Genomic DNA, 25,479 nt, shown 5'->3' on the forward strand with positions numbered 1-25,479 from the left:
GCCCGTTCCTGTGGCGAGCGTCGGCGTCGGCGGCGTATCTGAGCGAATGACTACGGCGAAATAATAAAGATCGAATGGCGGAGTGTGTGCAGAAAGACGCGAGCCGTGAACGGAGGCCAGTGAGAGCGGCCCCTTTAATTAGGTGCGTGCGGGAAATTGATGTCATGCGGACGCACGCGAAGGGGTCGCATGACGTCAGTGAAGGGGCGTCACTGAAGGGGCCGCTCTCATTGGACTGCGTTCGCGGCCGCTTCAGTGACGTGCGTGCGGGAAACTGATGTCATGCGAACCCACCCGACCGCTCCATGCGTACTGGTATCTAGTCTCAGCCGGGCCGCTCATTTCGTACTATCATCTCCTCGCGCCAGCTCTTGCTCACACTTGTTTGGTTGTCTGGTTCGCACTTCTTTCGATTGTCATAGTTTGCGATGATTTTGTAATATGATTGCATGCGCTACGCGAATTTTGTGGTACTTTCTGGAAGCCATGGACGCGGAACCAGCAATTGCAGTGGAACCTTCGACGAGTAATGTATAAAAGCTGGCGCGCTTGATCCGCAGATAAGATTTCAGACGATTACCGACTCTGCTGCATGTCTCTCTCAAATTATTCGCCTCAATATATCCCGAAATGAAAACACGTATACAGCTGCACTCAACTTTCTCATTACGGAGGATCGTAATCGTCGGCGAATTTTTTTACCTGATGCAAGCACGCTGTAAGTTCACTGGTGCCGTAACGAACAAGAAGCTGACGAGTGCGTCCCGTGTTGAAGTGAGCGAATGTCCCGGCTGTCAACTGCAGCAGAAGTGAACCTGATTATACTTGGTCAAATTCAGCTGACCGAGAAATGGAGCGCAAGGCCATGTTGAGAGCTCTATACGGCGGTTATTCACCGAAACAAATCTTCAGCACCCTCTTTGATGATAAAATACTTAGACATATAATCATATAGACTGGCAACTATACCAAGCAGAAAAAATGAACATGACTTTTCCCTCAATTTGGAGGATCTGAAAAGGTGTGTCGGTATATTCTTTTTCTGTCTATATGCCATAGTCTTCCGCGTCAGAAGCTCTACTGGTGAGCTGGCGAAGATGTTGGAGCACCGTACGTAGCTAAGTGCATGACTCGAAATAGGATACGTAAAATAATAAGGCTCTTGCAACTAGCTGACGATGACCCGATCGAAGAAAGAATTGATGCAATGTTCAAACTAGGTCCGCTCTTGAACCATCTGAGCCAGCAATTTCAGCAGCATGGAATCTTTCGCCGAAACTTTTCAGTAGACGAATCTGTGGTGAAATGCTTAAAGCACCACCCTTCGAAACAAGTTATGCGAGACAAGCCGATTCATTTTGGCTACGAAAATTCGATGATGCGCAGTGCTGATGGTTATTGTTATGCCTTTGACATCTGCTGTTGGAAATCGTCGAGCTCAGATAAGCCTCTGGGAACTCACCTCGCCCTCTCTCTGTCTGAGGCAACTTCCGATCCCAGTGACCACATTGTCTTTTTGTACATTTTTTTACTAGGCAGAATTTCCTTGTTATTCTGCGTGATAAGGGGTTTATGGCTACAGGCACTCTTCGCGAGAACCTGCACATGAAGTGTGCCCTCTGCCAACTAAGAAAAAAATGACAAGAAAAGCAGGACAATTTTGCCATTTTCTTTAACCCAGTCGGTGAGGTTTTTCTCCTAAAATGGAAGAACAGTAGTGCAGCAACAATGGATACCAACCATACCAGCATTGAACCCACGGGCTTGGTGAAGCAGCGGTCGCCTACAGCACATGAGAAGGCGAATTTCCCACACCCAAGACTGTTCAGCAGCTATAACTGCAGCATGGGAGACAGATCAAGCCTCTTAGTCAAGCCGCAGACTATAGAGTTCGCATTTGCGAGAAAAAGTGGTGGATGCCTTTGTTCAAGTAGATGCTGAACATGGCCCCGGTGAATGCTTAGAAAATTTGTCAAGTCATCGCAGATGAGCCACTTGACATCCTTGCGCTTCTAAAAAATATCGCACAGTACTACCTGCGCCTCGGCACAAAAGATGACACCATCCGATGGACGGACGGACGAGGATGGAGCGACCACGACGGCGTCACGACCCCGAGCACACGTGTAGCGGACCGGGGTATGGGTGCTACTTTTAGTGTTGCGATACTCGTCCGCAATTGTTTCGGTCCTCTGTATCTCTTGAAGTTGATCGGCGCAGCCTAGTTTCTTCAGGAGCTCCCTGCCAGATGCGGTCTGCTGTAGTCTGCGCTGTTGGGAGACTAGTCGCGCCTCTTTCAATTCCTCGAAGGTGTTGTGCAGTCTTAAGGCTAGGAGCTTTTCGGTTGAGGTATTGTGAGGAAGGTGGAGTGCGGTTTTGGAGGCTTTGCGTAGAATCGCGTCCGCCTGTTGTACCTCACTCTTGATGGGATTGTAGTAGGGGAGGCTGTATGCCACTCGGCTGACGACGAGGCTTCTGAGCAGCTTGAGTGAGTCCTCCTCTCGCATGCCGTGGCGTCTGTGTGAGATGCGCGAGATCATGCGGGCCACTTGTAGGGTGGATGCCTTGAGTAGGGCAAGGGTGTGGGTGCAGCGTTGGTTTGACTGTATCCACATCCCCAGGATTCTGGTGAGCGTCTTTTCCGGTATCGGCTTCCCCTCGAGGTAGACGTTGAGCTTTAACTCGTCGCTGGTGAGGACTGTGCGGTTTTGATTTCCTCTCCAAACTCTCAGGAGCTCGGACTTCTCACTGGAGCAGGCTAGCCCTCTTGCTCTGACGTAGTCCTCTACGCAGGTGGCTGCCTCTTGTAACTTCTCTTCTTTCTCTCTGAGCGAGCCTGTGTTAACCCAGATGGTGATGTCGTCGGCATACATGACATGGTGTATGCCGTCGATTTCTTTTAACTGTTTTGCCAAGCCAATCATGGCTGGGGGAGATGACCGACCCTTGAGGCGTCCCTTTGTTTGGAGTAAAAAACTTCTGATCGGAGCTCTCCGAGGCCAATCGTTGCCGTTCTGTTTGAAAGGAAGACTTTGACGTAGCCGTAGACTCTCCTCCCGCAGTTCAGGTCGTTCATGCCCGTGAGGATAGCCTCGTGGCTTACATTGTCAAAAGCCCCCTTGATATCCAATGCCATTATTATATTCTCCCCGCTCCTGGGGACGTTCCCGAGTACTTCTTTGATTTGAAGCAGTACGTCTTGGGTCGATAATTTTGCTCTGAAGCCAAACATGTTGTGGGGATACAGTTCGTTGTCCTCCATGTACTGTTGTAGTCTCAGCGTCACCACTCGTTCGTACAGTTTTCCCAGGCACGATGTGAACGAGATCGGTCTGAGGTTCTCAATTTGCAGTTTCTTGCCCGGTTTAGGAATAATCACTACCTCCGCATGCTTCCACTCCTCGGGGACGGTCTCAGCTTCCCAGTGTTTGTTGAGAAAGTCGGTTAGCATGGGAATAAATTTTCGAGAGGCCGCCAATATTACCCTGCGAAATTCCTTCATACACATCGTATGACACTGCGACACTGCACTTCCTTCAGTATTGGCGTAGGTCGTAAATGAACAGAGTTAAGTTTTAGTTCTTTTCTCAGTGAAGTCGACCAAATTCTATTCAAGGTGATTATCGGCGTTGATGAAGCAGGAGGCAGGTTGGAGGTAACAAAACTTGAAGATATATTGCAACGAAAATATTTACACAGTCAAATGCAGAGTTAGCAAAAGGACACTGAAGCAAAACACACAAGTAAACAGCGCCTTACTCTTCTACTTTCTCTTAAGTTAGAGCCTAGGAGAACTGTCACTACATACGACCAACCGAGTCTCACTGTTCTACCACTGAGTGGTTACGGCCCAGACTAGCGTTGCATCGTACGGAGTCTTACTGTTCTATCAGGTCTAGTGATTACAGCCTAGACTGAGGAACAAGCACCTCGTCCCGATTGTTATAGTGGGAAGAGACAAAGAAAAGGGGCGGTAGGGTCGTTAGCCCATCCCACGGAAGCAGTTGCCAATGAGAGTTGAAAGTCTGCTTAAGCCACCACCCAAGGGGATTACTCTCAAAAGTAAATGAATTGGAAAACAACCCTGTTTTCCTTCTTCCCACAACTTCGTTTCCCTCTCTTATTTCCACGTGGTCAGTGACGGCCTCGGCAAACACGCCAGGCACGCACGATTTATTGAGGCCATCTCGCACCTCAGCGGCGTTTCTAGCCAGCAGGGGGCTCGGGCGCTGGTGTCCTAAGACCGCGTACCGCAGTCGCAGCCAAGGTCGCGCAACGCTCTGCTTTTTCACCGGTGAGTCACTTAGCGACGTCCATTTATTCGTAATTGAAACATGCGACATGAATGGCTCAGTCCTGTTCACTCTCCGCTGTATGAATTTTGCTGACAGAGATGCACATGTGGAGTTGAAACTTGAATAGTTTTCTCTTGTGCGACGCAGTGACTTCACGTCGTCGGTCTCCCAAACAACATCTTAGCAAATCCATGTAATGAAAACATTAAATTGCGAATGCTTAGCGACTCAAAAATCTTGGAAAGTGCAGTTGTTAGCACTGTGATAACGTTCTGATGTACGCTTCGGGAGGCGCTTTGTAAAGAAAGCATCTGAGGCACCGTTTTCAACGTACATGATCAGCTGCTGTATGAGATGGCGTTCGCCTGTCGTATGTATGCATGTTGCAGAATCTTGACAAAGACGTGCATTCGTCCCGACCGTTTGGAATGTGCAGGCTGGCGCTGCCAGGAGTTGAACTGCCACTGAATTCTTGACTTACTAGGAGTGATACCAGCAAACTTGTACAAGTTATGCAGAGTAAGTAGGCGCTTCATTTCCAGTGTTCTTAACTACTTTTGGGCAAAGTCGCAAGGAAGCTCGCTTAAACACTCCATTTTTAGCGAAAAGTCGCTAGTGCTTTTGAAAGTGAATATGGCTGTCTTGGAATTTATATTATCTTGTCTTATTTGTGTCTATATTTCTTTCAGACATCTTCCTCACTATATTTCAACTATGGCTTAGCTTACGTTCTGCAGTGGTCGTTCAGCGCTCGAAATGTGAACTGGCCAAATAACCAGCGATATCCTTAAATGGTTTCAGGTTTCATTGTTGTGTTTAACCTGGAAAAGCGGCTTTAATTCACTGAGATGGACCACAGTTTTGTTTTAGAACACAGCTCTTAGGTGCCCATTTCGGCTGCGAGCGTAGGCATCCCTTGTAACCGAGCGAAGGAGCACAGCGAAGGATGAAAGAGCCAACGCGGTGAAAGACGGCGATAGCGAAGAGAGCGCGAGGAGGACAGCGGAGGAGGAGTGTATGGTGAAAGCGCGAGAAAAGCGTAGTGACGCGCAAGGCACGGTCTGCGGAGACGATGGCTACAAGGTGGCGCCAGAGTAGCGCGTGTCGTGATTACGGAAACAAAGCGCTGCATGAGTGGATGTCTGTCTGCGGCTTCTCCGCTGAATCGCGCTCATGCGTCATTCACGCGCTACCTCTCACAATCTACTGATTAACGAGGCAGTCACGCCACACTTCGCTCCGTTTGCAACGTGCCGCACGAGATGGTTTGTCCGCGCAAGCCAATATTTCGCGAAATGAAAACACGAATAGAACTGCGCTCGAATTTTGCATTAGGGAATATCGTAATTGTCAGTGAAATTTTTTATGTGGTTCGCTCATGTTGCGCGTGATGGCGATTTCGAAACACCGCCGAAGTTAAAAAGAAAGGTTGCTTGCTCCACCAGCGCTTTGTGCGCTCACGGGAAATCTCGCGATGAAGTGGGGTCTACATTTCACTTCTTTGAGGACCCGAGAACGAGTCACTCCTGAAAGGCTGCCAGAAAGGCTAAATAGCCAGCAAAAAAGTTATCAAGACGACGAAAAGGCCGAGTTTTAATAAAAGGTGTCGAAAATCCCCTTATTTTAGAGTGACTTTCTTGGTGAGTAATAGCGCTCCTCATTTATGTTGAAATGCATCAGCTGGGATGCGATACCTTATCCATGACGAAAAACAGTGTTCTGTAATGGGGCCGGACGTAGGCGTTCTGGTCAGCGTGAGCATCAGGGCAACAGCATTGCGTCGGAACCTTGCGCTTTTGTCCGCCCGGGGAGGAGTCTATGCTGCCGCGCGGTTACCACTTTTGCAGTTCCAGCATGGGTTGCATACAGAAGAAGAAAAAATGCCAAAAAACAATAATGGAGGAGCGCATGCGGCACCTGTCCTCGCACTCTTCTTCTCTCCTTCGATGCCTTATGATGCCGACCTTTACACGCACCACGTAAGACGACTTTCCCCGTTTTCGACCTCCCTGTTCCGTTGCATTAATGTAAATCACCTTCCTAGCGTATTTCCTACGTTTACATGAATGCGATACGGTGCGTCACTTGTTGCATTCATGCAAACTCCGCTAATATGTTGTAGGCCGACGACTGATAGGAAAGGTGTGGCAGTATAGTGGCTTCACGAAGAGTGTCACTGTAGTCGAGTGGTTGGGATGTATTAGAGGGTCACTCTTATTTTGACCCAAAGCAATGACAGCGTCTCAATAAGCAGTCGCTGTGCCTTACGCGGCCACTGGTATCACGTTCAGAATTGTCCTCCGTTCCTATCAGTGTTGCATAAGCCTTGGCGAAGGCAACTCCCAGCAGCAGCCTGCAGAGAAAGTATGCCTCACGTCACGTATTTCGAGTGGTAATCGGAGTTGCAGCCGGGAGTCGAGCTTCTGCAGTCTATTGCATGTTCTATTCGTGCCGTTCCACTGGGCTAACGAGAGTCGGCGTGTCAGATCGCGAAGCGGCCTGGAAGCCCTTGTCCTAGAAAGTGGAATCGGGTCACAGTGGTATTTTTCATCTTACGTTCGAGCCGCCTCGTCTGCGGCATCGTTTCCAATGATTGTTTGTTGTTGAATTTTCACGATTTTTTTATGTCAGCGTGTCGTTAGCTCCATGTTGGAGGAATGACTGCAAGCACTGTAAACCGCCTTCCAGTCGCAAAGAATCACACATTTTTCAGTACTCTCTCTGTAGGCTAACTTAAATGCACCGTCATGGCATAGAAAGCTTACTCGTGCCATGCAAAAACATCAAAGAACCGTGTGCGCTTTCCTAACTCTGAGGCAATGTAATGTGTAGGCAACTATGAAAATTTGGAATCGAAGAATTGTGGGGTTTTACTTGTCAAAACATTGATTTTATTCTGAGGCACGAAGTAGTGGGGGACTGCGGATTAATTCGGACTACTAGGGAGTCTTAAGCGTGCCACCCTTGCACGGCACACAGCTGTTTTTGCATTTCGCCCGCATCGAAATGCCGCCGACACTGCCGCGATTTTACCCCGCGATCTCGTGCATAGCAACGCAGCACCATAGCCGGCAAGCCACCACGGCGGGTATCAAAATCTAGTAAGGGCACGTGTAGCATACCATTAGTACGTGAGGAATATTAGTTGTACAGTCGCGAGCAAAAGTTTGGAGACTGCATGGCATCACTAAAAAAATTACAACATACTCAAGCGCAGCTCCGCGGCCTGGAGTTGGTTTAATCCATTGTATCGGTCAGACAGGCTCACGTAGGCGTGCACTCTCGACTTCAGCCAAAATACTCCGTGTGCCAAAAAAGAAAGAAGAAATGGCAACTTTGGTTCCCAAACTTCTGCTCACGACTGTCAGTATGGTGCTTCTGTATATTGCTCGATAAATTTGCAGATATTTGAATGTATTGACAATAGACATTGTAACCATGATTTTCCGCAGCAATCATGAACAACACTGTTGTAGCTTGCAAAATTGTGCATATGTTAGCAACCTGCTGTCAAACCTGTCGTTTGGGGGGGCTAATGCCTTTGTCGGGCTTTATGCATTAAGGCACAGCCTACCCTCGTTTGAATGACACAAGATATCGAATTCAAATGAAAAATTAAAGAAGATCAAATTTAAATTTATGACCACATGGGGCTCTTTAAACCTATACTTAAATAACGCTGCACGAGCGTTTAGGACCTCTTCCTTCACCAGAATGCAGCAGCCACCACCAAAAAGGGCAACCGCGTCTTCTTCTCTTGCCAGCAAGAACGTAACACCCAATAAGTCACGATGGAGGGTATAAAACATCGGTGATCTGGCAAGCGGAATTCGAGCTGTTGTATTTGCGTGTAGTGTAATGGCACCTAACATATTGCCACGACTACTCAACTGATGGTCGCACCTTTTCCATAATATTTCTCAGAAAGGCATTCAGAAAGATCGGTAAGTTGCACGATATACTCGAGGTATACATTATTGTTCCTTCGATTTCCAACAGCATAAATAAGCGATCGGCCAGCTGTATCTCAGGTTTTATAGCAAACGTTGCAATCAGCATCAATGCGACATAGTGCCACAGCGGAAACCAACACTGCTTCGACAAAAGGAAAGTTCATTATAGTTCAAGAAAACATTGTGCTTCATATAGCGCGTCAGCATTCAACCATATGACAACGGTTGCTTTCATAACTCCATATTCATACATGTGAATTTCCACTGACCTAGTATGCTTAACGGATGGCTTCCGAGATCGGAGCGCGCAGGGCACCGCAGGATTGCTAAGGCCATGGCTATGCTCATAAACCTTCAAACACGCAGAAATAATAAAAAAAAAACCTCATTGGGCAAATCAGCACCACCACCACCACCACCACCACCACCACCACCACCACCACCACCACCACCACCACCACCACCATCATCATCATCCCCGCTACGCCCACTGCTGGGCCAAGGCCTCTCCCATACTTCTCCAACTACCCCGGTCATGTGCTAATTGTTGCCATGTTGTCCCGCGAAACTTCTTAATTTCATCCGCCCACCTAACTTTCTGCCGCCCCCTGCTACGCTTCCCTTCTCTTGGAATCCAGTCCATAACCCTCAATGACCATCGGTTATCTTCCCTCCTCACTACATACCCTGCTGATGCCCCATTTCTTTTTCTTAATTTCAACTAAGATGTCATTAACTCGCGTTTGTTCCCTCACCCAATCTGGTCTCTTCTTATCCCCCTTAACATTACACCCATCATTCTTCTTTCCATAGCTCGTTGCGTCTTCCTCACTTTAACTAGAACGCTTTTCGCAAGCCTCCAGGTTTCTGCCCCGTAGGTGAGTGGTAAGACACAGCTGCTATACACTTTTCTCTTGAGGGATAATGGCAACCTGCTGTTCGTGATCTGAGATGGCCTGCCAAACGCACCCCAGCCCATTTTTATTCTGATTATTTCAGTCTCATGATCCGGATCCGCGGTCAGTACCTGCCCTAAGTAGATGTATTCTCTTACCACTTCCAGTGCCTCGCTACCTATGGTAAACTGCGACTGTTAAACATTACTTTAGTTTTCTGCAGATTAATTTTTAGACCCACCCTTCTACTTTGGCTGTCCAGGTCAGTGAGCATCCATTGCAATTGGTCCCCTCAGTTACTAAGCAAGGCAAAATCATCAGCGAATCTGAAGTTACTGAGGTATTCTCCATTAACTGCTGTCCCCAATTCTTCCCAATCCAGGTCTCTGAATACCTCCTGTAAACACGCTGTGAATAGCATTGGAGAGATCGTATCTCCCTGTCTGACGCCTTTCTTTATTGGGAGTTTGTTGCTTTCTATATGGAGGACTACTGTGGCTGTGGAGCCGCCATAGATATCTTTCAGTATTTTTAGATACGACTCGTCTACACCCTGATTCCGTAATGCCTGCATGACTGCTGAGGTTTCGACTGAATCAAACGCTTTCTCGTAATCAATGAAAGCTATATATAAGGGTTGGATATATTCCGCACATTTCTCTATTACCTGATTGATAGCGTGAATATGGTCTATTGTTAAGTAACCTTTACGAAACCCTGCCTGGTCCTTTGCTTGACAGAAGTCTCAGGTGTTCCTAATTCTATTTGCGATTACCTTAGTAAATACTTTGTAGGCAACGGACAGTAAGCTGACCGGACTGTAACTTTTCATGTCATTGGCGTCCCCTTTCTTATGGATTAAGATTATGTTGGCGTTCTTCCAAGATTCCGGTACGCTCGAAGTCATGGGGCATTGCGTATACAGGCTGGCCAATTTTTCTAGAACAATATGCCCAGCATCTTTCAACAGACCTGCTGTTAGCTGCTCCTCCACAGCTGTCTTCCCCCTTTGCATAGCTCCCAAGGCTTCCTTTACATCTTCCGGCGTTACTTGTGTGATGTCAAATTCATCCAGACTATTGTCTTTTTAATTATCGTCGTGGGTGCCGCTGGTACTCTAAATCTCTATAAATCTCGGATAAATCTCTATAGAACTGCTCAGCCACTTGAACTATCTTATTCATATTCGTAATGATATTGCCGATTCTATTCTAGTTTTAGGGTTAGAGGCTTTCATACACTGGCGTTTCTTAATCAGATCTTTCGTATCCTGTGATAGCTTACTGGTATCCTGTCTAATGAAGTTACCACCGACTTTTGTTGCACACTCCTTAATGATGCCCATAAGATTGTCGTTCATTGCTTCAACACTAAGGTCCTCTTCCTGATTTAAAGCCGAATACCTGTTCTGTAGCTTGATCCGGAATTCCTCTATTTTCCCTCTTACAGCTAACTCATTGATCGGCTTCTTATGTACCAGTTCTTTCCGTTTCCTCCTCAAGTCTAGGCTAATTCGATATCTTACCATCCTATGGTCATTGCAGCGCACCTTGCCTATATCATTTCTAGTCTCGCCATTCGGGCTCCTCCTCGTCCACTTTCGGTTATCCCGCGTGCAGAAGAAGGTATTCATTATCCCCACATTATTCCATTCTGCACACTCTACGAATAACTCTTCCCTGCTATTCCTATAACCTACGCCACATCCCCCCCCCCCCCCCTGACTTGTCTCGAGCCTGCTTCGTGCCTACCCTGGCATTGAAATCGCCCATCATTATAGTGTATTTTGTTTTGACTTTACCCATCGCCTATTTCACGTCTTCATAGCAGCTTTCGACTTCCTGGTCATCATGACTGAATGTATAGGCGCGTAGACCTGTACGACCTTCAATTTGTACCTCTTATCAAGTTTCACAACAAGTCCTGCCGCCCTCTCGTTAATGCTATAGAATCCCTGTATGTTACCAGCTATATCCTTATTAATCAGGAATCCGACCCTTAGTTCTCGTCTCTCCGCTAAGCCCCGGTAGCACAGGACGTGCCCGCTTTTTAGCACTGTATATGCTTCATTTGTCCTCCTAACCTCACTGAGCCCCATTATATCCCTTTTAGTGCCCGCTAATTCCTCCAATAGCAGTACTAGACTCGCCTCACTAGACAACGTTCTAGCGTTAAACGTTGCCAGGTTGAGATTTATTAGGAAATAGCTTATGCCTATTTATTTTCCTTCGCGGGTTCCGCTTTTGCTTTTTGCGCCGTACCGCGCTCGACCCATTATCGCATGTGGCGGCATTGCGCCGTGTATGCCTGCAGGTGGTGACGATAACAGCACGACTACGTGGAGGGGGATCATAAAATTTTACGCAAGGTTCGTCGTCCCGTCATATGCGACACCAATCTGTGCTGCGCGCGACCCAGCGGATGCGCTCGCTCAAGTCTGTCATTGTGTTCTATGAAGGTTCGCCGCACGCATCACGTTCGTTATATTGGTGTGCTTTACCGACGGAGCCACTGTAAGATTACTAAATATTTTTGACTACTCAGTGAGGCCAAATGTGCGGAGTTCCGAGTCAACAGGGGGGACACCAGCGTCCGTACAACAACTGAGGTGGTGGCTTGAGAAGAGGCATTATTGGAAATTTTCCATGTCACATGGAAGTCTGCTGATACCTTGTAGCGGGAAAATTTATGGCAGCCTGAGAGCTCGGATATCGATTAATAACTGGAAAGTGGGCCACACGTGAGGTTTCCCTGGGTTTTCTACAGAGCCCCTATCGTGGAAGAAAGACAAGGAGAGCAGTCCTGCATACATGCTGAAGAGAGGCCGTTCCTGCACCTCACTACAGCGCCACATTCGTTCGCCTTCGCTTTTGCTTCTCGAAATACGTGGTACCCCATGTCTCCTGTTTCTGGCCGCTCCAAAGGTCCCGGGACGACGGCGAGTCCTCCCCAGGACAGCTGCTGGAGCATACCAGCGGTGGCTATGTGCGCATCGTTCCTCCTCTGCATGACGCAGACCAGCACGGGCTATTTGTACGTGCTATTCATGGAGAAGTTTCGCGTCAATCGAGAGGGGGCGTCCTGGCCGGAGAGCATCATGATGCTCACGCAGAACCTGGGTGGTAAGGCAAGACAGATTATGTTTCATTATTGCTCACCTTTTCGCCGCTTAGTACCTGAAATATTTGCTGAAAGACCGGAGTCATGCATTCGCTCGAATTAACAAGCGCTGGAAAAATGTTAGTTGCAGTTGTAGTGTAAACATGCGCGAGTTAACGAGAACTTGTCTGATGAACGAGGGTACGTTAAAGCATTTGGATCAAATATACGTTGTTCAGTGTCGTGTCACAGGATGTCATCTGAATCGTGGGGACCACAACTGCATTCCCAATTTGGTGGGAATTAAAATCACTCCGGTAAATGCAGATACGTTCATTGTGAAGTATTTTCTTCGCAGTCCTTAACTTCCGGCGGTTTCAAGGGCTAAAGTGCAGCCCTGGAACGTCAGAGCCCCACATTTATCCTCATTAAAAGCAATCCCTACGCTCAATCTACAAATGCCTCGGCTGCTCATATCTGCACAGTTTACTTGTGTCTTTATGTCGATGATTAACTGCTGGAATATGTGCATTGTACACTTCATTGATGATCCTCGCACGCCAATAAGAACGGTCTGCCCGGGCATAGCAAAACCTCTTGGAGTAACGCAGGGGGCACAAGTGTTCTATGCGAGACTGCAAATAATACGTTTATTGAAAATAAATACGGCGCGAAATATACTTTTTTTTTATGAAAGATGGGGCTTGGGCAATTTGTTTGGGATGGTCGTCAGGTTACAGGATTATCACAAATAGAAATAGAAGTGATAAAGATTTGTGTCACGATAGTGGTGAAACAGGTCACTTCTTAGCAAAAGCTGCGACGAAAAGAATGTACGTTGAATAGACTGGAAAACCTGTATTTACTCAATCGACGAAGAGCTGAAGTCACACATCAAGCAGTGCAAATAAAAGATTGATTAGTCCACGCCAGAAAACTTCACCGACGATTACGATACTCCCTAATGCGAATTTTGAGCGCAGCTCTACAAGTGTTTTCATTTCGCGATGCATTAACTGGCGCGCATTCTGTCTCGTGCGGCATGTTGCAAATAGAGCAAAACAAATGTGTGACGCGACTGCCTCGCTAATTGGGGATCACGAGGGGCAGCGCGTGAGTGACGCGTGGGCGCAATTACTTCACAGCAGCCGCCACAGACAGACCTCCGCTTGTGCAGCGCTCTGTGATGTGACAATTGGAAAGGAACCGACATCGCTGTTGAAGCGCTTAACAGAAAAGGACTTCCAAGGATGGTTCCAGTAATGGACGAAGAAATGGAACCAGTGTATTGTGTCTAATGGGGGTATCTTGAAGGTGACTCTCTGGACGCATATGAAAGTTTGTGAAATTTTTTTTATAAATGTACATCAGCCCCTTCAAATAGCGTGTTGTACCTCCTTATCGTTCGCACAATCACTAATGACGAAGAGTTCGAGCAATAAGCACCACTAGTGTAGATTCAAATGACGACATTTTTCCTCAAGAACCACCTGGCTTCAGTCATGAAGGCGCACTCTCACTTACGAGTCACCGAGTTAGTGAATATTTGGGGTGGAAAGCGACAGCCGTAGAGAGTGGCGCCTGTTTCAAAGCGACATTTCGCGCTCGTCATTGGCTGACTGCAATTATCCAGCACGGCGGCTGGAGATGAACAGCTGCCGAACCATTCAGTGGCACATTAGGAGAGCATTTCGGAATAATATCGAAGAAGATGCTGTCTGTGGAATATAATTCTGCAAAATCGTGCGAGTCTCCTGTGTTCATTATTCTCTGTTCGCTATAAGAGCACATAATGCTCACAGTTGTTTTGTTTTCGTTTAGAATTATCAATGCGATTTGCTTGTTCCCAATCATATCCTGCCTTGGCGCTCATTGACCGCACTTGGTCTTTGCGCCGTTAAACACTACATATCATAATCATCCCGATCATTTCAAGAATTCCTTATCATCTCTGCGCAATGAAAATTTCCGTGAATCACACTGGAAAGCAAACCCTTCTGAATCGTATTTCGCACGTCGCGCTTTTTTGTGCCAACATTGGTAGACGCGCTTCACTCAATGTTTATTAGTCGCGAACGATGGCACGACCACTGCCAATTGTCAATATATATACAAGTTCCACCTTATGCCGTTTGGAGGCAGTTCTAACGCGAGCGGAGCTAGCAATCTGCTAGTTGTTCCGACCAGCAGAAATCGGCAGAAAGTCAGTGCGTTGCGGACAGCTTTTAAAATCTCCTGGCTGGGAGGAAAGACATCGCGCTAGCTCATTCAAGCTCTTGATTTACCGGTTGCTCAGCGATGAAGTACTACGGTAAATCTCGGGCATATTTTAATTCTTCTACAAAACTCCACGCGCTATGAGACACCATTTGGCTACATCTGTATCGGTAAGAAAAAAGATTATGAAGATGTCAAACGATTAACGAGCACCATGAAGAAATAGTGTTGAAACTAAAATATATACATCAACAATGTTCATGGTGCCTCATGATCAGGCATAACTGTTTTGGTGATACGGCACAAGCAAAGATACAAAATTTCTCACATTTGGCCCCTAATAATCAGGTGCTACATTCGTCGAGCTTATTCGGAGTACCTCTTCTTTTAAGGACGAAAAGAAAATCATATTGAGCAGCCACCGCATCCTCAGTCGAGGCACTGTACTGTGAACGTCTATGGAGCAATATATAGGAGTAAAGTTTCCGCTCGCATGATGTTCGCATCCTCACATCTGCGTCTTGACTGGCACTAAACACCTTGGATGTTGAAGCCAAGCACCGTTTCTAACCGGAGCTCGAAGGAGCATGTGAACTAGTTTTGTAGACTGTGCTTCAGGTGCGGGCGGCTGCAATGTAGACAAAAGAACCGTTCAATGACATTGTTGATGAGTTCGCACTCACACTTATTCAGCGACAGCGCCATAGCTCAGTGCATGTTGTCGCCCGCGACGTCTGCAATTGTAGGTCATCATCATCATAATCATCATAATCATCATCATCATCATCATCATCAGCCTGGTTAAGCCCACTGCAGGGCAAAGGCCTCTCCCATACTTCTCCAACTACCCCGGTCGTGTGCTAATTGTTGCCATGTTGTCCCTGCAAACTTCTTAATCTCATCCGCCCACCTAACTTTCTGCCATCCCCTGCTACGCTTCCCTTCCCTTGGAATCCAGTCCGTAACCCTTAATGACCATCGGTTATCTTCCCTCCTCATTACATGTCTGGCCCATGCCCATTTATTTTTCTTGATTTTAACTAAGATGTCATTTACCCGCGTTTGTTCCCTCACCCAATCTGCTCTTTTCTTATCCACTAAAGTTACACCCATCATTCTTTCCATAGCTCGTTGCGTCGTCCTCAATTTCAGCAGAACCCTTTTCATAAGCCTCCAGGTTTCTGCCCCATACGTGAGTACTGGTAGGACACAGCTGTTATACACTTTTCTCGTGAGGGATAGTGGCAACCTGCTGGTATTCCTTCTTAAGTGCAGAAGAAAGTCGACTATCATGACTTGCTCTGGTCGTGTGGAATAAGCAAAGAAGGCATTGCGATGATGACGCGTTTTGTGCGAAAGTGCAGATGACAGGGGCGCAAACGGGCAATCAGTATAACCTGATACGCAACACTACGGGACTCAGGTAGCAGGAAGCAGCTCTATTAGCACGCGGCTTATTTCTAGGAATTCTATAAGAGTGAGTTAGGCACCTATAAAATTGTATGTTGCAGGCTTAAATGTCAGACAGCAGAAATATTTTGCGTTATGTTGCTACTGCTTTCTGAAAGCTTTTTGAGTGGTCGTAGTACGCTTTGGCAGTTTCAGTGAAAACTCGTCCGGTTTTCGTAGCAGTTTTGGCTATTCTCTCGCTTGGTGGAGTGCGTAGATATACAGTTGCTGATTAAAAAAAAATATTCGCCCAACTCCGCCTCCCAACCAACATCGACCTTGGGTGCTCGACGTGGGAATCCAGTGCAATGCCATAACGCCTAGAACCTACAAGAAAATTAAACAACAGGTGGCATGGACGCTGTGCCTATCAAGGGCGAGCGTTTCGCTGCCACCTGCGCGCTCTGACAAGCGCCTCGTTCGGCGCTCTCCGAAGGGCACTAGTGTGTTCCGTCATGTCTAGCATCCAGGCCGATGTCACTCCCAACACAACACATCAGGTGTTCCTATGCAGCCATAAAACAGGAGCATAAGATGCCGAGTTTGCACTTGCAAAAAATTTTTGTGAAAGGCGACGCAAATGGCACACCTAGGGATTCTGAACTGGCCGCTGTTTTTGGTAGCAGTGGATTAAATTTAACGTCTGTGTGTGTGTTGGGGGGGGGGTGGCTCGGGTGGCGCTGTAACGCACGTGCTTATGTTGTCATCTGGGGGTGTGAGAAAAGGCGATCAGAGCTCAGCAGCACTATTTTTCTTTTCTGTTTTTCCTTTAGCAAACCATTGTTGTGTTTCTTTACTCAGGGTTCCTGGTCACGGTGCTCTACAGCAGACTCCCCATCTTCTACGTGACTCTACTGTCGGCTTCTCTCTGCAGCGCTGGGCTCGTCGGCGCCGCATTTGCACCAGACATGAAATGGATGAGCGTCATGCTCGGAGGAATATATGGTAAGGGAGGTCAAAAATTGGTTTATCGATTTCCTTTCCTATTAGGGAACCAGAAATGCCGAGAAATGACTCTATCTGTACTGTATTTGGAGTTTTCCCGTCTGTCTTCTTTCAGTGAAGTAATAATTGGTATTGTCACTCTATAGGATGGTGAACAATAAGACTGTGTCACAATTGTGAGTCGAAAAATTAACGGTCTATTGGGCGAACTTGTGCCGGCAAGTAAAAATAGACTGAGAGATTTTGCTTGCCAGAAGCACGATCCGATTACGAGGCATGCCGTAGTGGGGGACTCCTGATTAATTTTGACACCACCTGAGGTTCTTTAACCTGCACCTACATCTAAGTACACGGGTGTTTTTTCCAATTCTCTGCCATCGAAATTCGGCCACCGTGGCCGGGATTTGATCCCGCGACCTCGTTTCTCACAAAACAACTAACGCTCAAGCACAATGACAGCGGCGAGCACAGGTGGTGATCGCCGAAATCTGATCTGCACATCTGCAGATCTGACCTGCCTTGCGTTTACCTCCTCTACGCCAAGGAGTGGTTTCCCTCCCGCGCTCCTCTGTGTAGGTTGACCCGACGTGTGCTGACAAGGCCCTCTACCAGAGAGAAAGAGAGAGTGAGGTTGCCCAGATGGGGGAGGATATAAGAAAGCCAGCGAGACGCCATGTGGAGTCGCATCTTGTCTGCCCTTGCGTGCACGCCTGCCGAACATTTCTCTACTTTCTTTTCTCTCAGAGCAACCCGCTCACCCGTAATGATGTATTAAATTTCAGTTATTCGTTTTTATATCACCTTGTCCTCCCTGCCAAACCATCTCCGATCGTCAACCTTATTCGAGCTTCAAGCAAGCGCTTTTGAAGGTCACGAAGATCCGTCCCCACAGAGGGTCATGGCAGGCAAACCCTTCCTTGGCATAGAGAAGTTGAACGCAGGACAGAGGAGAGTAGGATTTGCACATTCCGCGCATAACCCTGTTGCACACACCCGACGGACAAGTGTTTTCATGTTGACGAACGTGACCATAAGGCACATCGTGTCTCAGTCGTTTGGCATCCGTTCCATTCATTGCCCCACGAAGTGAACCGTACCAGACTGCCCCGCCGCCAAAGAGATCCCGATGGGCAGGGGACGATATCCGCTGGCCAGGGCGATCATGCGGTCGGTGCTTGTAGTCGTCGTGAGTTGTCGCACAGCTCTCTTGAGCCTGAAACACCGTAGGTGTTCACCAACGTCGCTCAACATCCAGGCCCGAGTACAGATGCCTCAGAAGGATCTAAGCAGATGTCTCAGAAATTTCTCGTTCATAGCATGCGTCTGAAGAACTACAACGAGGCCCAGCCGCCCAGTCAGCAAGCGCGAGACAAATTTTAGCTGAGCTCCGCCAGGCTTATTTCCCACTAAAAAGTGACAGTTTTACAGAACTTACAGCAACACAAATACACACATGAATTTGTTATATGCTTCGCAAGACATGGCTCAACCAAAATAAGATCCTTCCGATCCTTACGTCAGAAGAGAAAAGGAAGACGCGAGTTTCATGAAACGTTCGAGGCTGATTCTCCATCTAGGGGCTTCGACTCAAGCCATCGGCATTGGCATGCACAGTCCCCTTTTTATAGCATATCTCGAAAGAATGTGGCTGCAAAGCGAGACTCCAACGCAGGATACGGCCATTTTTGCAAGGCATTGTCTGCAGCCATTTGAGAGGATGGATGGATGGATGGATGCAAAACTGTGATAAGGTCCTGAGGTACGCGACTCAGCGCGCTGCGGGCCGCTCCCACGTTGGGACAGTCAGGCCTTGCCCGACCGCCGCATCGTGGGCCCTCTGGACAGCCCATAGTTGCGCCCCGCATCGGGGCTCTTGATAGCGGAGAGCCACTTGTCCTCATTGATTTGTTCTGTGGCTCGTAACGAGGAGCAACGCCAGAGCATATGGTCTAGGCTAGCGATGTCATTGCAGCGCCTGCAAGAACTAGTGGCATAGGTGCCGGGATAAATTTTGTGGAATAAGGCCGGGTTGGGATATGAGCCTGTTTGCAATAATCTGAGGGTCAATGCCTGCGCTCTATTTAACTTCTTGTGTGGAAGGGGAAAGTCTCTCCTGCCGAGATAAAAGTGCTGCGCAATTTCGTTGTATGTGGTCTGTAGATCTCTGTTCTCCACTACTGCGGGCCGGCGTTGGAGTTCTCCATGGTCACGGAAAGCGAGACCTCGCGCCTTGGAGTGGGCCAGCTCGTTGAGGTTTGTGGAGCCTCCCATGATGGATCCCATGTGAGCGGGGAACCACGTGAAAGTGTGGGCGGCGATGCTTTTGAGATCGAGGATGCGACAGGCTTCCTTACACACGGCGCCAACGCTGAAGGCGCGGATGGCTGCCCTGGACAATGATCCGTTTCTATGACGAACTTCGACACCCACGAGATAGAAAGATAGAAAGACCATTTTTGAACAGCCCATACGAGACATACGCACTCTTTCTCAGTAGCGCTGCACACCTGTTCTCGACTAGCGAGTTTCCGACTTGCGTAAAGGACGGGGTGTTGATCGTCACTCTGTGCCTTTTGGCATAGTACGCCGCCCATGCATCGCTCGCTTGCGCTGCACTGAACCACAAATGTTCTCGTGTAGTCCGGCGATCTTAGCACGGGCTGACTGGTGAGCGCGCTCTTCAGGGCGTTGAAAGATGATTCCTTTCTTTCATCCCAGGAGACACTCTGTGACTCAGTTTTTCGAAGAGCATCAGTTAGAGCCCTAGCTAGTTCGGAGTACCTAAGGATGTACTACTGATAGTACACTGACCCCCAAGAAAGAACGGATCTCAGTCTTTCTGCGAGGTGGCGGCAAATTTCGTACCGCAAGCTCAGAGAGACCGCGACGGCCCTGTCCGAATACGTGACCGATATAAACCATTTTCGCTAGCGCCACTAGGCATTTTGGTGCCTTGACGTTCAAGCCTGCTTCAAGCAAGCGGGCCAACGCTGCCCTCAGATGTTTCATATGCCACGTCCAGGATGTAGAACATATCGCGACATCATCTGAGTAAGGCAAGGTGAACTATTCCTGTCCTCGCAACACTTTGTCCATAAGGCTTGAAAAACAGTATTGTGCATTTTTGAAACCGAAACTTGGGACTTTATGGCGGAAAGCACCCAACGGAGATATCAAGGCGGCATATCTGCTAGCCCGCTCTGAGAACGGCACCTGCCAGTAGCCTCGAACTAGATCCAGTGTATAAATGAATCGGGCGCTACTAACATTCTCGATGCGCTCTTCGATATTTGGTATCGGAAAAATCTGATTTTCATTGAATGCGTTTCAGCCTCCAGTAATCAACGCAAGGACGAGGGTACCTTCCCGACACCTCAAATAAGATCAAAGGCGAGTTGCAATCACTCTCACAACGCTCGATAGCACCTAGAGTCAACATTTCTCAAGTGAAGCTTGTATTGGCTCACGAGTGGCGTTGTCGCGGTGACGCTAGAACCCAGTTGCTCCCAGAGCACAGCAGCTGCCGGAAAGGGCGGTTTGATAAGTTGACAGCTGCGCAAGCACCGGAGCGAGTCATTAACAAGGATTCCGCAACAAATCAGAGCCTTTTCGCTTCCGCCCGGGAGGGATACGGCAAGAAAGGGTTTCGCGCGCACTGCCGCCGGCTTCGTTTCCGTTCAATGAATTCTCAGAAAACAGATGGGAAGGCCGCAAATTTTGCGTTCCCCCGAGGAACTGGCAGTGTTCGACGAAGGCGGCGAGCGCTCGCCTGCGAAAGGGCTCGCCGTCGGCACGCCGATCCAGCCGTTAAGGCCTAAATATAGTCTGACGTAGCGCGAACACGCGCTCACGTTACGTCACGCTGGCGAGAACAACAGCGTCTATTGTTCGACCGATGGTTCGACGACCTGCCCGGCCCACGTAACCGGACGTGGCTAACATGTTCCAACGCGCCCGGGGTCTAACGACGCTCGCCCGCGAACCGATAACGTCGTACTATAAGTACGCCTTTAGAGTCGCCCGAGCCCAGGTAATTCGACAAGCACGAGACGATCTCAATCTGAGGAAGAGGGAGGCCGAAGCAATCCGACACTGTTACCTTTGGGTGGCTTAACCATGACGAAGGTCAGGTGCACGCTGCATAAGCTTCGCTTACACCCATTTTCCGGTAGGGAAAGGGCACGTAATAATTTTTCCCTCCCGCATCAATAATCTCATGTTGGCGCGGTGAAACTCGATATGCCTTTTAACGTACCGGCTCCGAAGAGGTGAGCTTGATGTTGTGTGTAAGAACCGATCTCCTTCCTGGCCTATTTACTAATAAGTCCTGAAATTCTTGCAGGATTTCCTGCAACTCCGTCATTTATTCAGGCTATAGCTGTGCTTTAGAGACTAGTTCCCTAATTAGTTGTTCCGTGGCCTCTTCGTTAGTGGTTCACACGAGCCCAGGAACCTCTACTGGAATCTCTTCAGGAATGGTTACCCGTGTAATACCTTCGTTTGTGTTGTTTCGGATGTTCCGCTGCTTGAAGTCCTTGTTTTTCTCGGATTTCAAGGCTGAACCTTCTATCTCTAACAGCCGCTGTAGGCCTTCCGACTAGGCGCTACAAACTGATCTGGCGACTGCTGTTCCATTAATTCGGCTGCTACCACTACCGGGACCTCTGCCTGGGCGGACCCAGTCTCCGTCGGTTCCAGCGCGGATGAATTCTCGATCTCCGCTCTTTGAGGTTCCGAACAGCCATCCACCTCAGTTAGTGTACTTTGTACTTTCCGCGACTGCTTTACAGCTCACTGGCTTTCGATCTCGTTAGAGCCATACCGTTACCCTCACCGGACGTCAGCCCTTTCTAGCTCAGAGTCTGATGGTACATATTTGAGAACAGGTAAGGGTATAGCAGAGGAAGCGTAAGTGATACGGCAGCTTCCGTCTCAAGTGGGCCGAAAGGATCTTTAATAGATATCTTTGCGACAGAAAGACATGCACTGTGGGCTACTACAGCTTGTTTAATTCAGGCGCATTCACCCGTGAACATCTCAGGTTTCACATAAGAGCTATGAACCACGTCTACAGAAGCCGCGGAGTCGAGTAGTACGTGACATGGTTTCCCGTTTACCTCAAAGTCGCGCATTCATGGTTCGAGCAGCTTCATGTTCTCGAAATTGCAAGCGACCGTTGCCTTGTTACACTGCGCAGCAATGTGCCCTGATTTGTGACAGTTATAGCAAAGAAAGTGTTTTCTTCTTCCGTTTATCTTTTGCTGCTGTGCCTTAACTTCAAGGGTCGCTTCCCACCAGGAAGTATTAGATTTTGAAATGCCCTCAATCATAAATTCGCGATTTCTCCTTATCGGCCTGGGCTTCAGCCTGCCGAGCCTGAAATTAGGATAGCCTTTTCGACGGTTGCTCACTTCGCCAGTCAGACGCGTCTTAAATTTCTATTTTAGTTCTGCGCCACTGGCTACCGTGCTAACTTCTGACTTATTTTGAACCCAGTAATTCACGTTCTCAGGTGACCGGTTATAAAATTGTTCAAGTGCAAAGCTCTGAACAACCTTCACGTGATAACTATAGGCTTTTTCTTCCTTGAACCAGTCCTCCATGTTTTACATCACCTTATATGCAAATTCTGTATAGAACTAACTCATTCCTAGCCTTTTCCATTTCGCGTAACTTCCGCGGGGCACTTCCGTTGACAGCGTACTCTTCCTCAGCCAACTGGACTTTACCTTATCATAATCCTCAGCTTCCTGTCTGGTTAAGCGAGCGATTACGTCCGCTGCCTCTCCCTGTAACAGTGTGAGCAGACGCTGCGGCCACGATTCGCGAGAGAACCATTGCTTCTTGTTTGCTTCTTGAACCATTGCGCGTTATATTTCAAGCAGCGGAAGCTTGATGTGGGCGAGTTGGTTTTGCATACTTGAAGAAATGAGCGCTACGAAGACGCGGATTAATGGAGGAACATGCACGACGAACAAGCCCCTTGTCTGTCGTACACGTTCCTCCTTTAGTCCGCGTCTTCGTAGTGCTCATTTCTTCAAGTGTTCTATTTCAAGCTCGAGTCGCCTCAATTCCACTGAGTCTTTACGTTCCCGTTCTTCACGTTCTTTATGTTCCCGTTGTTCGCGCTCTTCTGCCTGACTTTTTGGAGTCTACATCTCGCTAAGTATCTGCAGGAATTCCGCAAGCTCATCATCCTCAGCTTCCAGGGCAAGAATAAGCTCAATCAACTCTGGTTTTTGGAGTGCGCCGTTGACATCCAGATGCAACTCCTTCGCCAGGTCCAACAACTTCAGCTTACGCAATTACTTCTATTTCATGTCTATTTTCATCGCTGCTGTCCCTACTGTACACAGTTATCGTGCCGCAATCTAACTAGGCGACAATAGCTGTAATTACCCATTCTGCTCTACCCCTTCAACAAAACCTGGCCAAACTCAGCAGAGAAAGTCCCACACTCACCACCTTGCAGCCAAGAATCCGACGTAGACCATCGCAAACGCTGCATTAATTTGCGATTTCGTAGACGAGGCATGGTAGATCCATATCCCACCGCTGCTTATCCTTTGTTGTGGGGACTGGGTTTTCTGACCTTCAACAGTGTTTGCTTGGAGCTCGAACTAGGTTGGCCATCGCAGAGGGTTTAGCAGGGAAGACGGCGGGATGAACAAAAAAATAACAGAAGTTTAATACATCGTTACGGGTGAGTGGTGCGCTACAAGACAAAATTTACGGAAAAGTTCAGCGTGCATGCACCTGCACTCAAGGGCAGAGCATATCTTAGTCCTGTGGCGGCTCGCTGGCTTTCCACCATTCACCATTCGGGCAACCTCATTTTGTTTTGCTCCCTGGTAGAGAGCCTTTTCAGGACAAGTCGGGTCAACGCACACAGAAGGTGATGGCAGGGAAACCACTCCTTGGCGTAGCGAGGTTGAAAGTAGGACACAGGAGAGTAGGACTGGCTCATTCCGCGCATAATCCCGTCCCACACACCCTACGGACAAGTCTTTTCATGTTGACGAGCGTGACGATAAGGGACGTCACAGGCGCTTGACGTCCGTTCCATTTATTGCCGCACAATGTGAACCGTAACCACGCGCCTTGCGCTGAGCGATAATTTAAAGTTCTTGACGGGTTAAATGCGGTCCCCGAAAAAAAAATATAAACAAGTACACCGTGTCGGTACGTCCTTCTTATAAAGCATCGTATAGATGCTGCGAGTAACAAAAGAACGAAAAACAAAAGCACAGGTAGTTAGGAAAAATTCCATTGCAACAACCAAACACAGTCCCAAATTTCTTTGGTATGCGTGGAATGGCTTGAGAAGCATGATATGGATGACTTCAGGACACTGGGGCGACGTTGTTATTGCGTAATACCGTCCGATACGACTTCGTACACCAGTACGCCAATACGTCGGATGATCCTGCATGGTCGGAAACAACGTCGAAGTAGAGTTTCACTTATTCTACGTCGGCCACGTAGTCCAAATCCGAACACGGTCATAAGGCTGGTATTTCACGTAGCGCCGTCGAAGGCTGTTTTATTGGCCGTCCGTCCTATACTGACTCTTCACGCAAATACAGGCTCATCCAGTGTACGTGCGGTAACATGGCGGCGAGTGTCGTCGCCGGATTGCTTGCAAACGAAGGTTATGTACGGAAGGATGGTATCCCACGTCATGTGTTGGGCGTCGACGCACATTCCCAACATGTCGGCGAGGATCCTGTTTAGGCGTTCTGTAACGTCATTTATTTGCGAGTGGTATAGGTGAGTGTGCTCCGGTGACTTGTCTGGCTGTATACCAGGATGGGGTGAGTCAGCTCCGTTGTAGGAGCCCTTCTTCTATCCGTTGTCAGGAGTTCGGAAGCATCCTGTCATGGTAGGATGTTCTCTACGAAGAATTCGGCCACTTCGGCCTTGCTACCTTTGGGCAGGGGGTTCGTTTCGGCGTAGCCGATAGGCATGACTATTTATTCCCCGATGCTGACGTCGGAGAGTGGCCCAAACTTTCATGCAGATGTGCTGGAATTGTCGGCAAGGAGGCTCGATTGGCTGTAGCAGTACCACTGGTCTTGTCAGTGGTGCCTTACTTCGCTGGCAGCCTCGGCATATTTTGACGTTGCAAGCGATGCCGGCGGTGAAGCGCGGCCATTAATACTTCTCTTTTATCGAGAGACTGCAGGGCAGAACCTCGGGCCGGAGTGCTGATGGTATGACGAGAAGGTCGTTGGCACTTACTGGTAAGGAGTTCTTCACAAGGAGATTGTTTTGCAGGGAAAACGAAGAACATGCGCGCCTAAATACCCCTGTGACAAAGTTGGTCTTGCTTTCTAAATGCTTAACAAGTCTTCTTAAATCCAGGTCGGCTCGTTGCTGCTCAGCCAAACCGTCGGCTTGTATTATTTCCTCGTCGCCTTGTTCGTCTTGCGGCGGCAAGTCGATGGGGGCACGAGACAGGCAGTGAGCATGAAAGCATGAAAGTATGAGGCTCCACCGCTGAAGGCGGGTTGAAGGGCCTTTTATGTTTGCCAGCCAGCATAATGCATGGTGGCCGCTTACGACTTTGAAGGGCCTGCCTTATAGGTAATATGGACGAAATTTTGCCCTAGCCTACATAATGGC

The 25,479-nt window shown here is 48.3% G+C and overlaps 1 pseudogene; it reads left to right on the forward strand.

The window, feature by feature from the left end:
- Positions 1 to 189: 189 nt before the first annotated feature.
- Positions 190 to 18,234, forward strand: LOC140216535 (piggyBac transposable element-derived protein 1-like; annotated as a pseudogene).
- Positions 18,235 to 25,479: the final 7,245 nt, after the last annotated feature.

The sequence above is a fragment of the Dermacentor andersoni genome, chromosome 3 (assembly GCF_023375885.2).
Source record: "Dermacentor andersoni chromosome 3, qqDerAnde1_hic_scaffold, whole genome shotgun sequence".
Lineage (NCBI taxonomy): Eukaryota > Metazoa > Arthropoda > Arachnida > Ixodida > Ixodidae > Dermacentor > Dermacentor andersoni.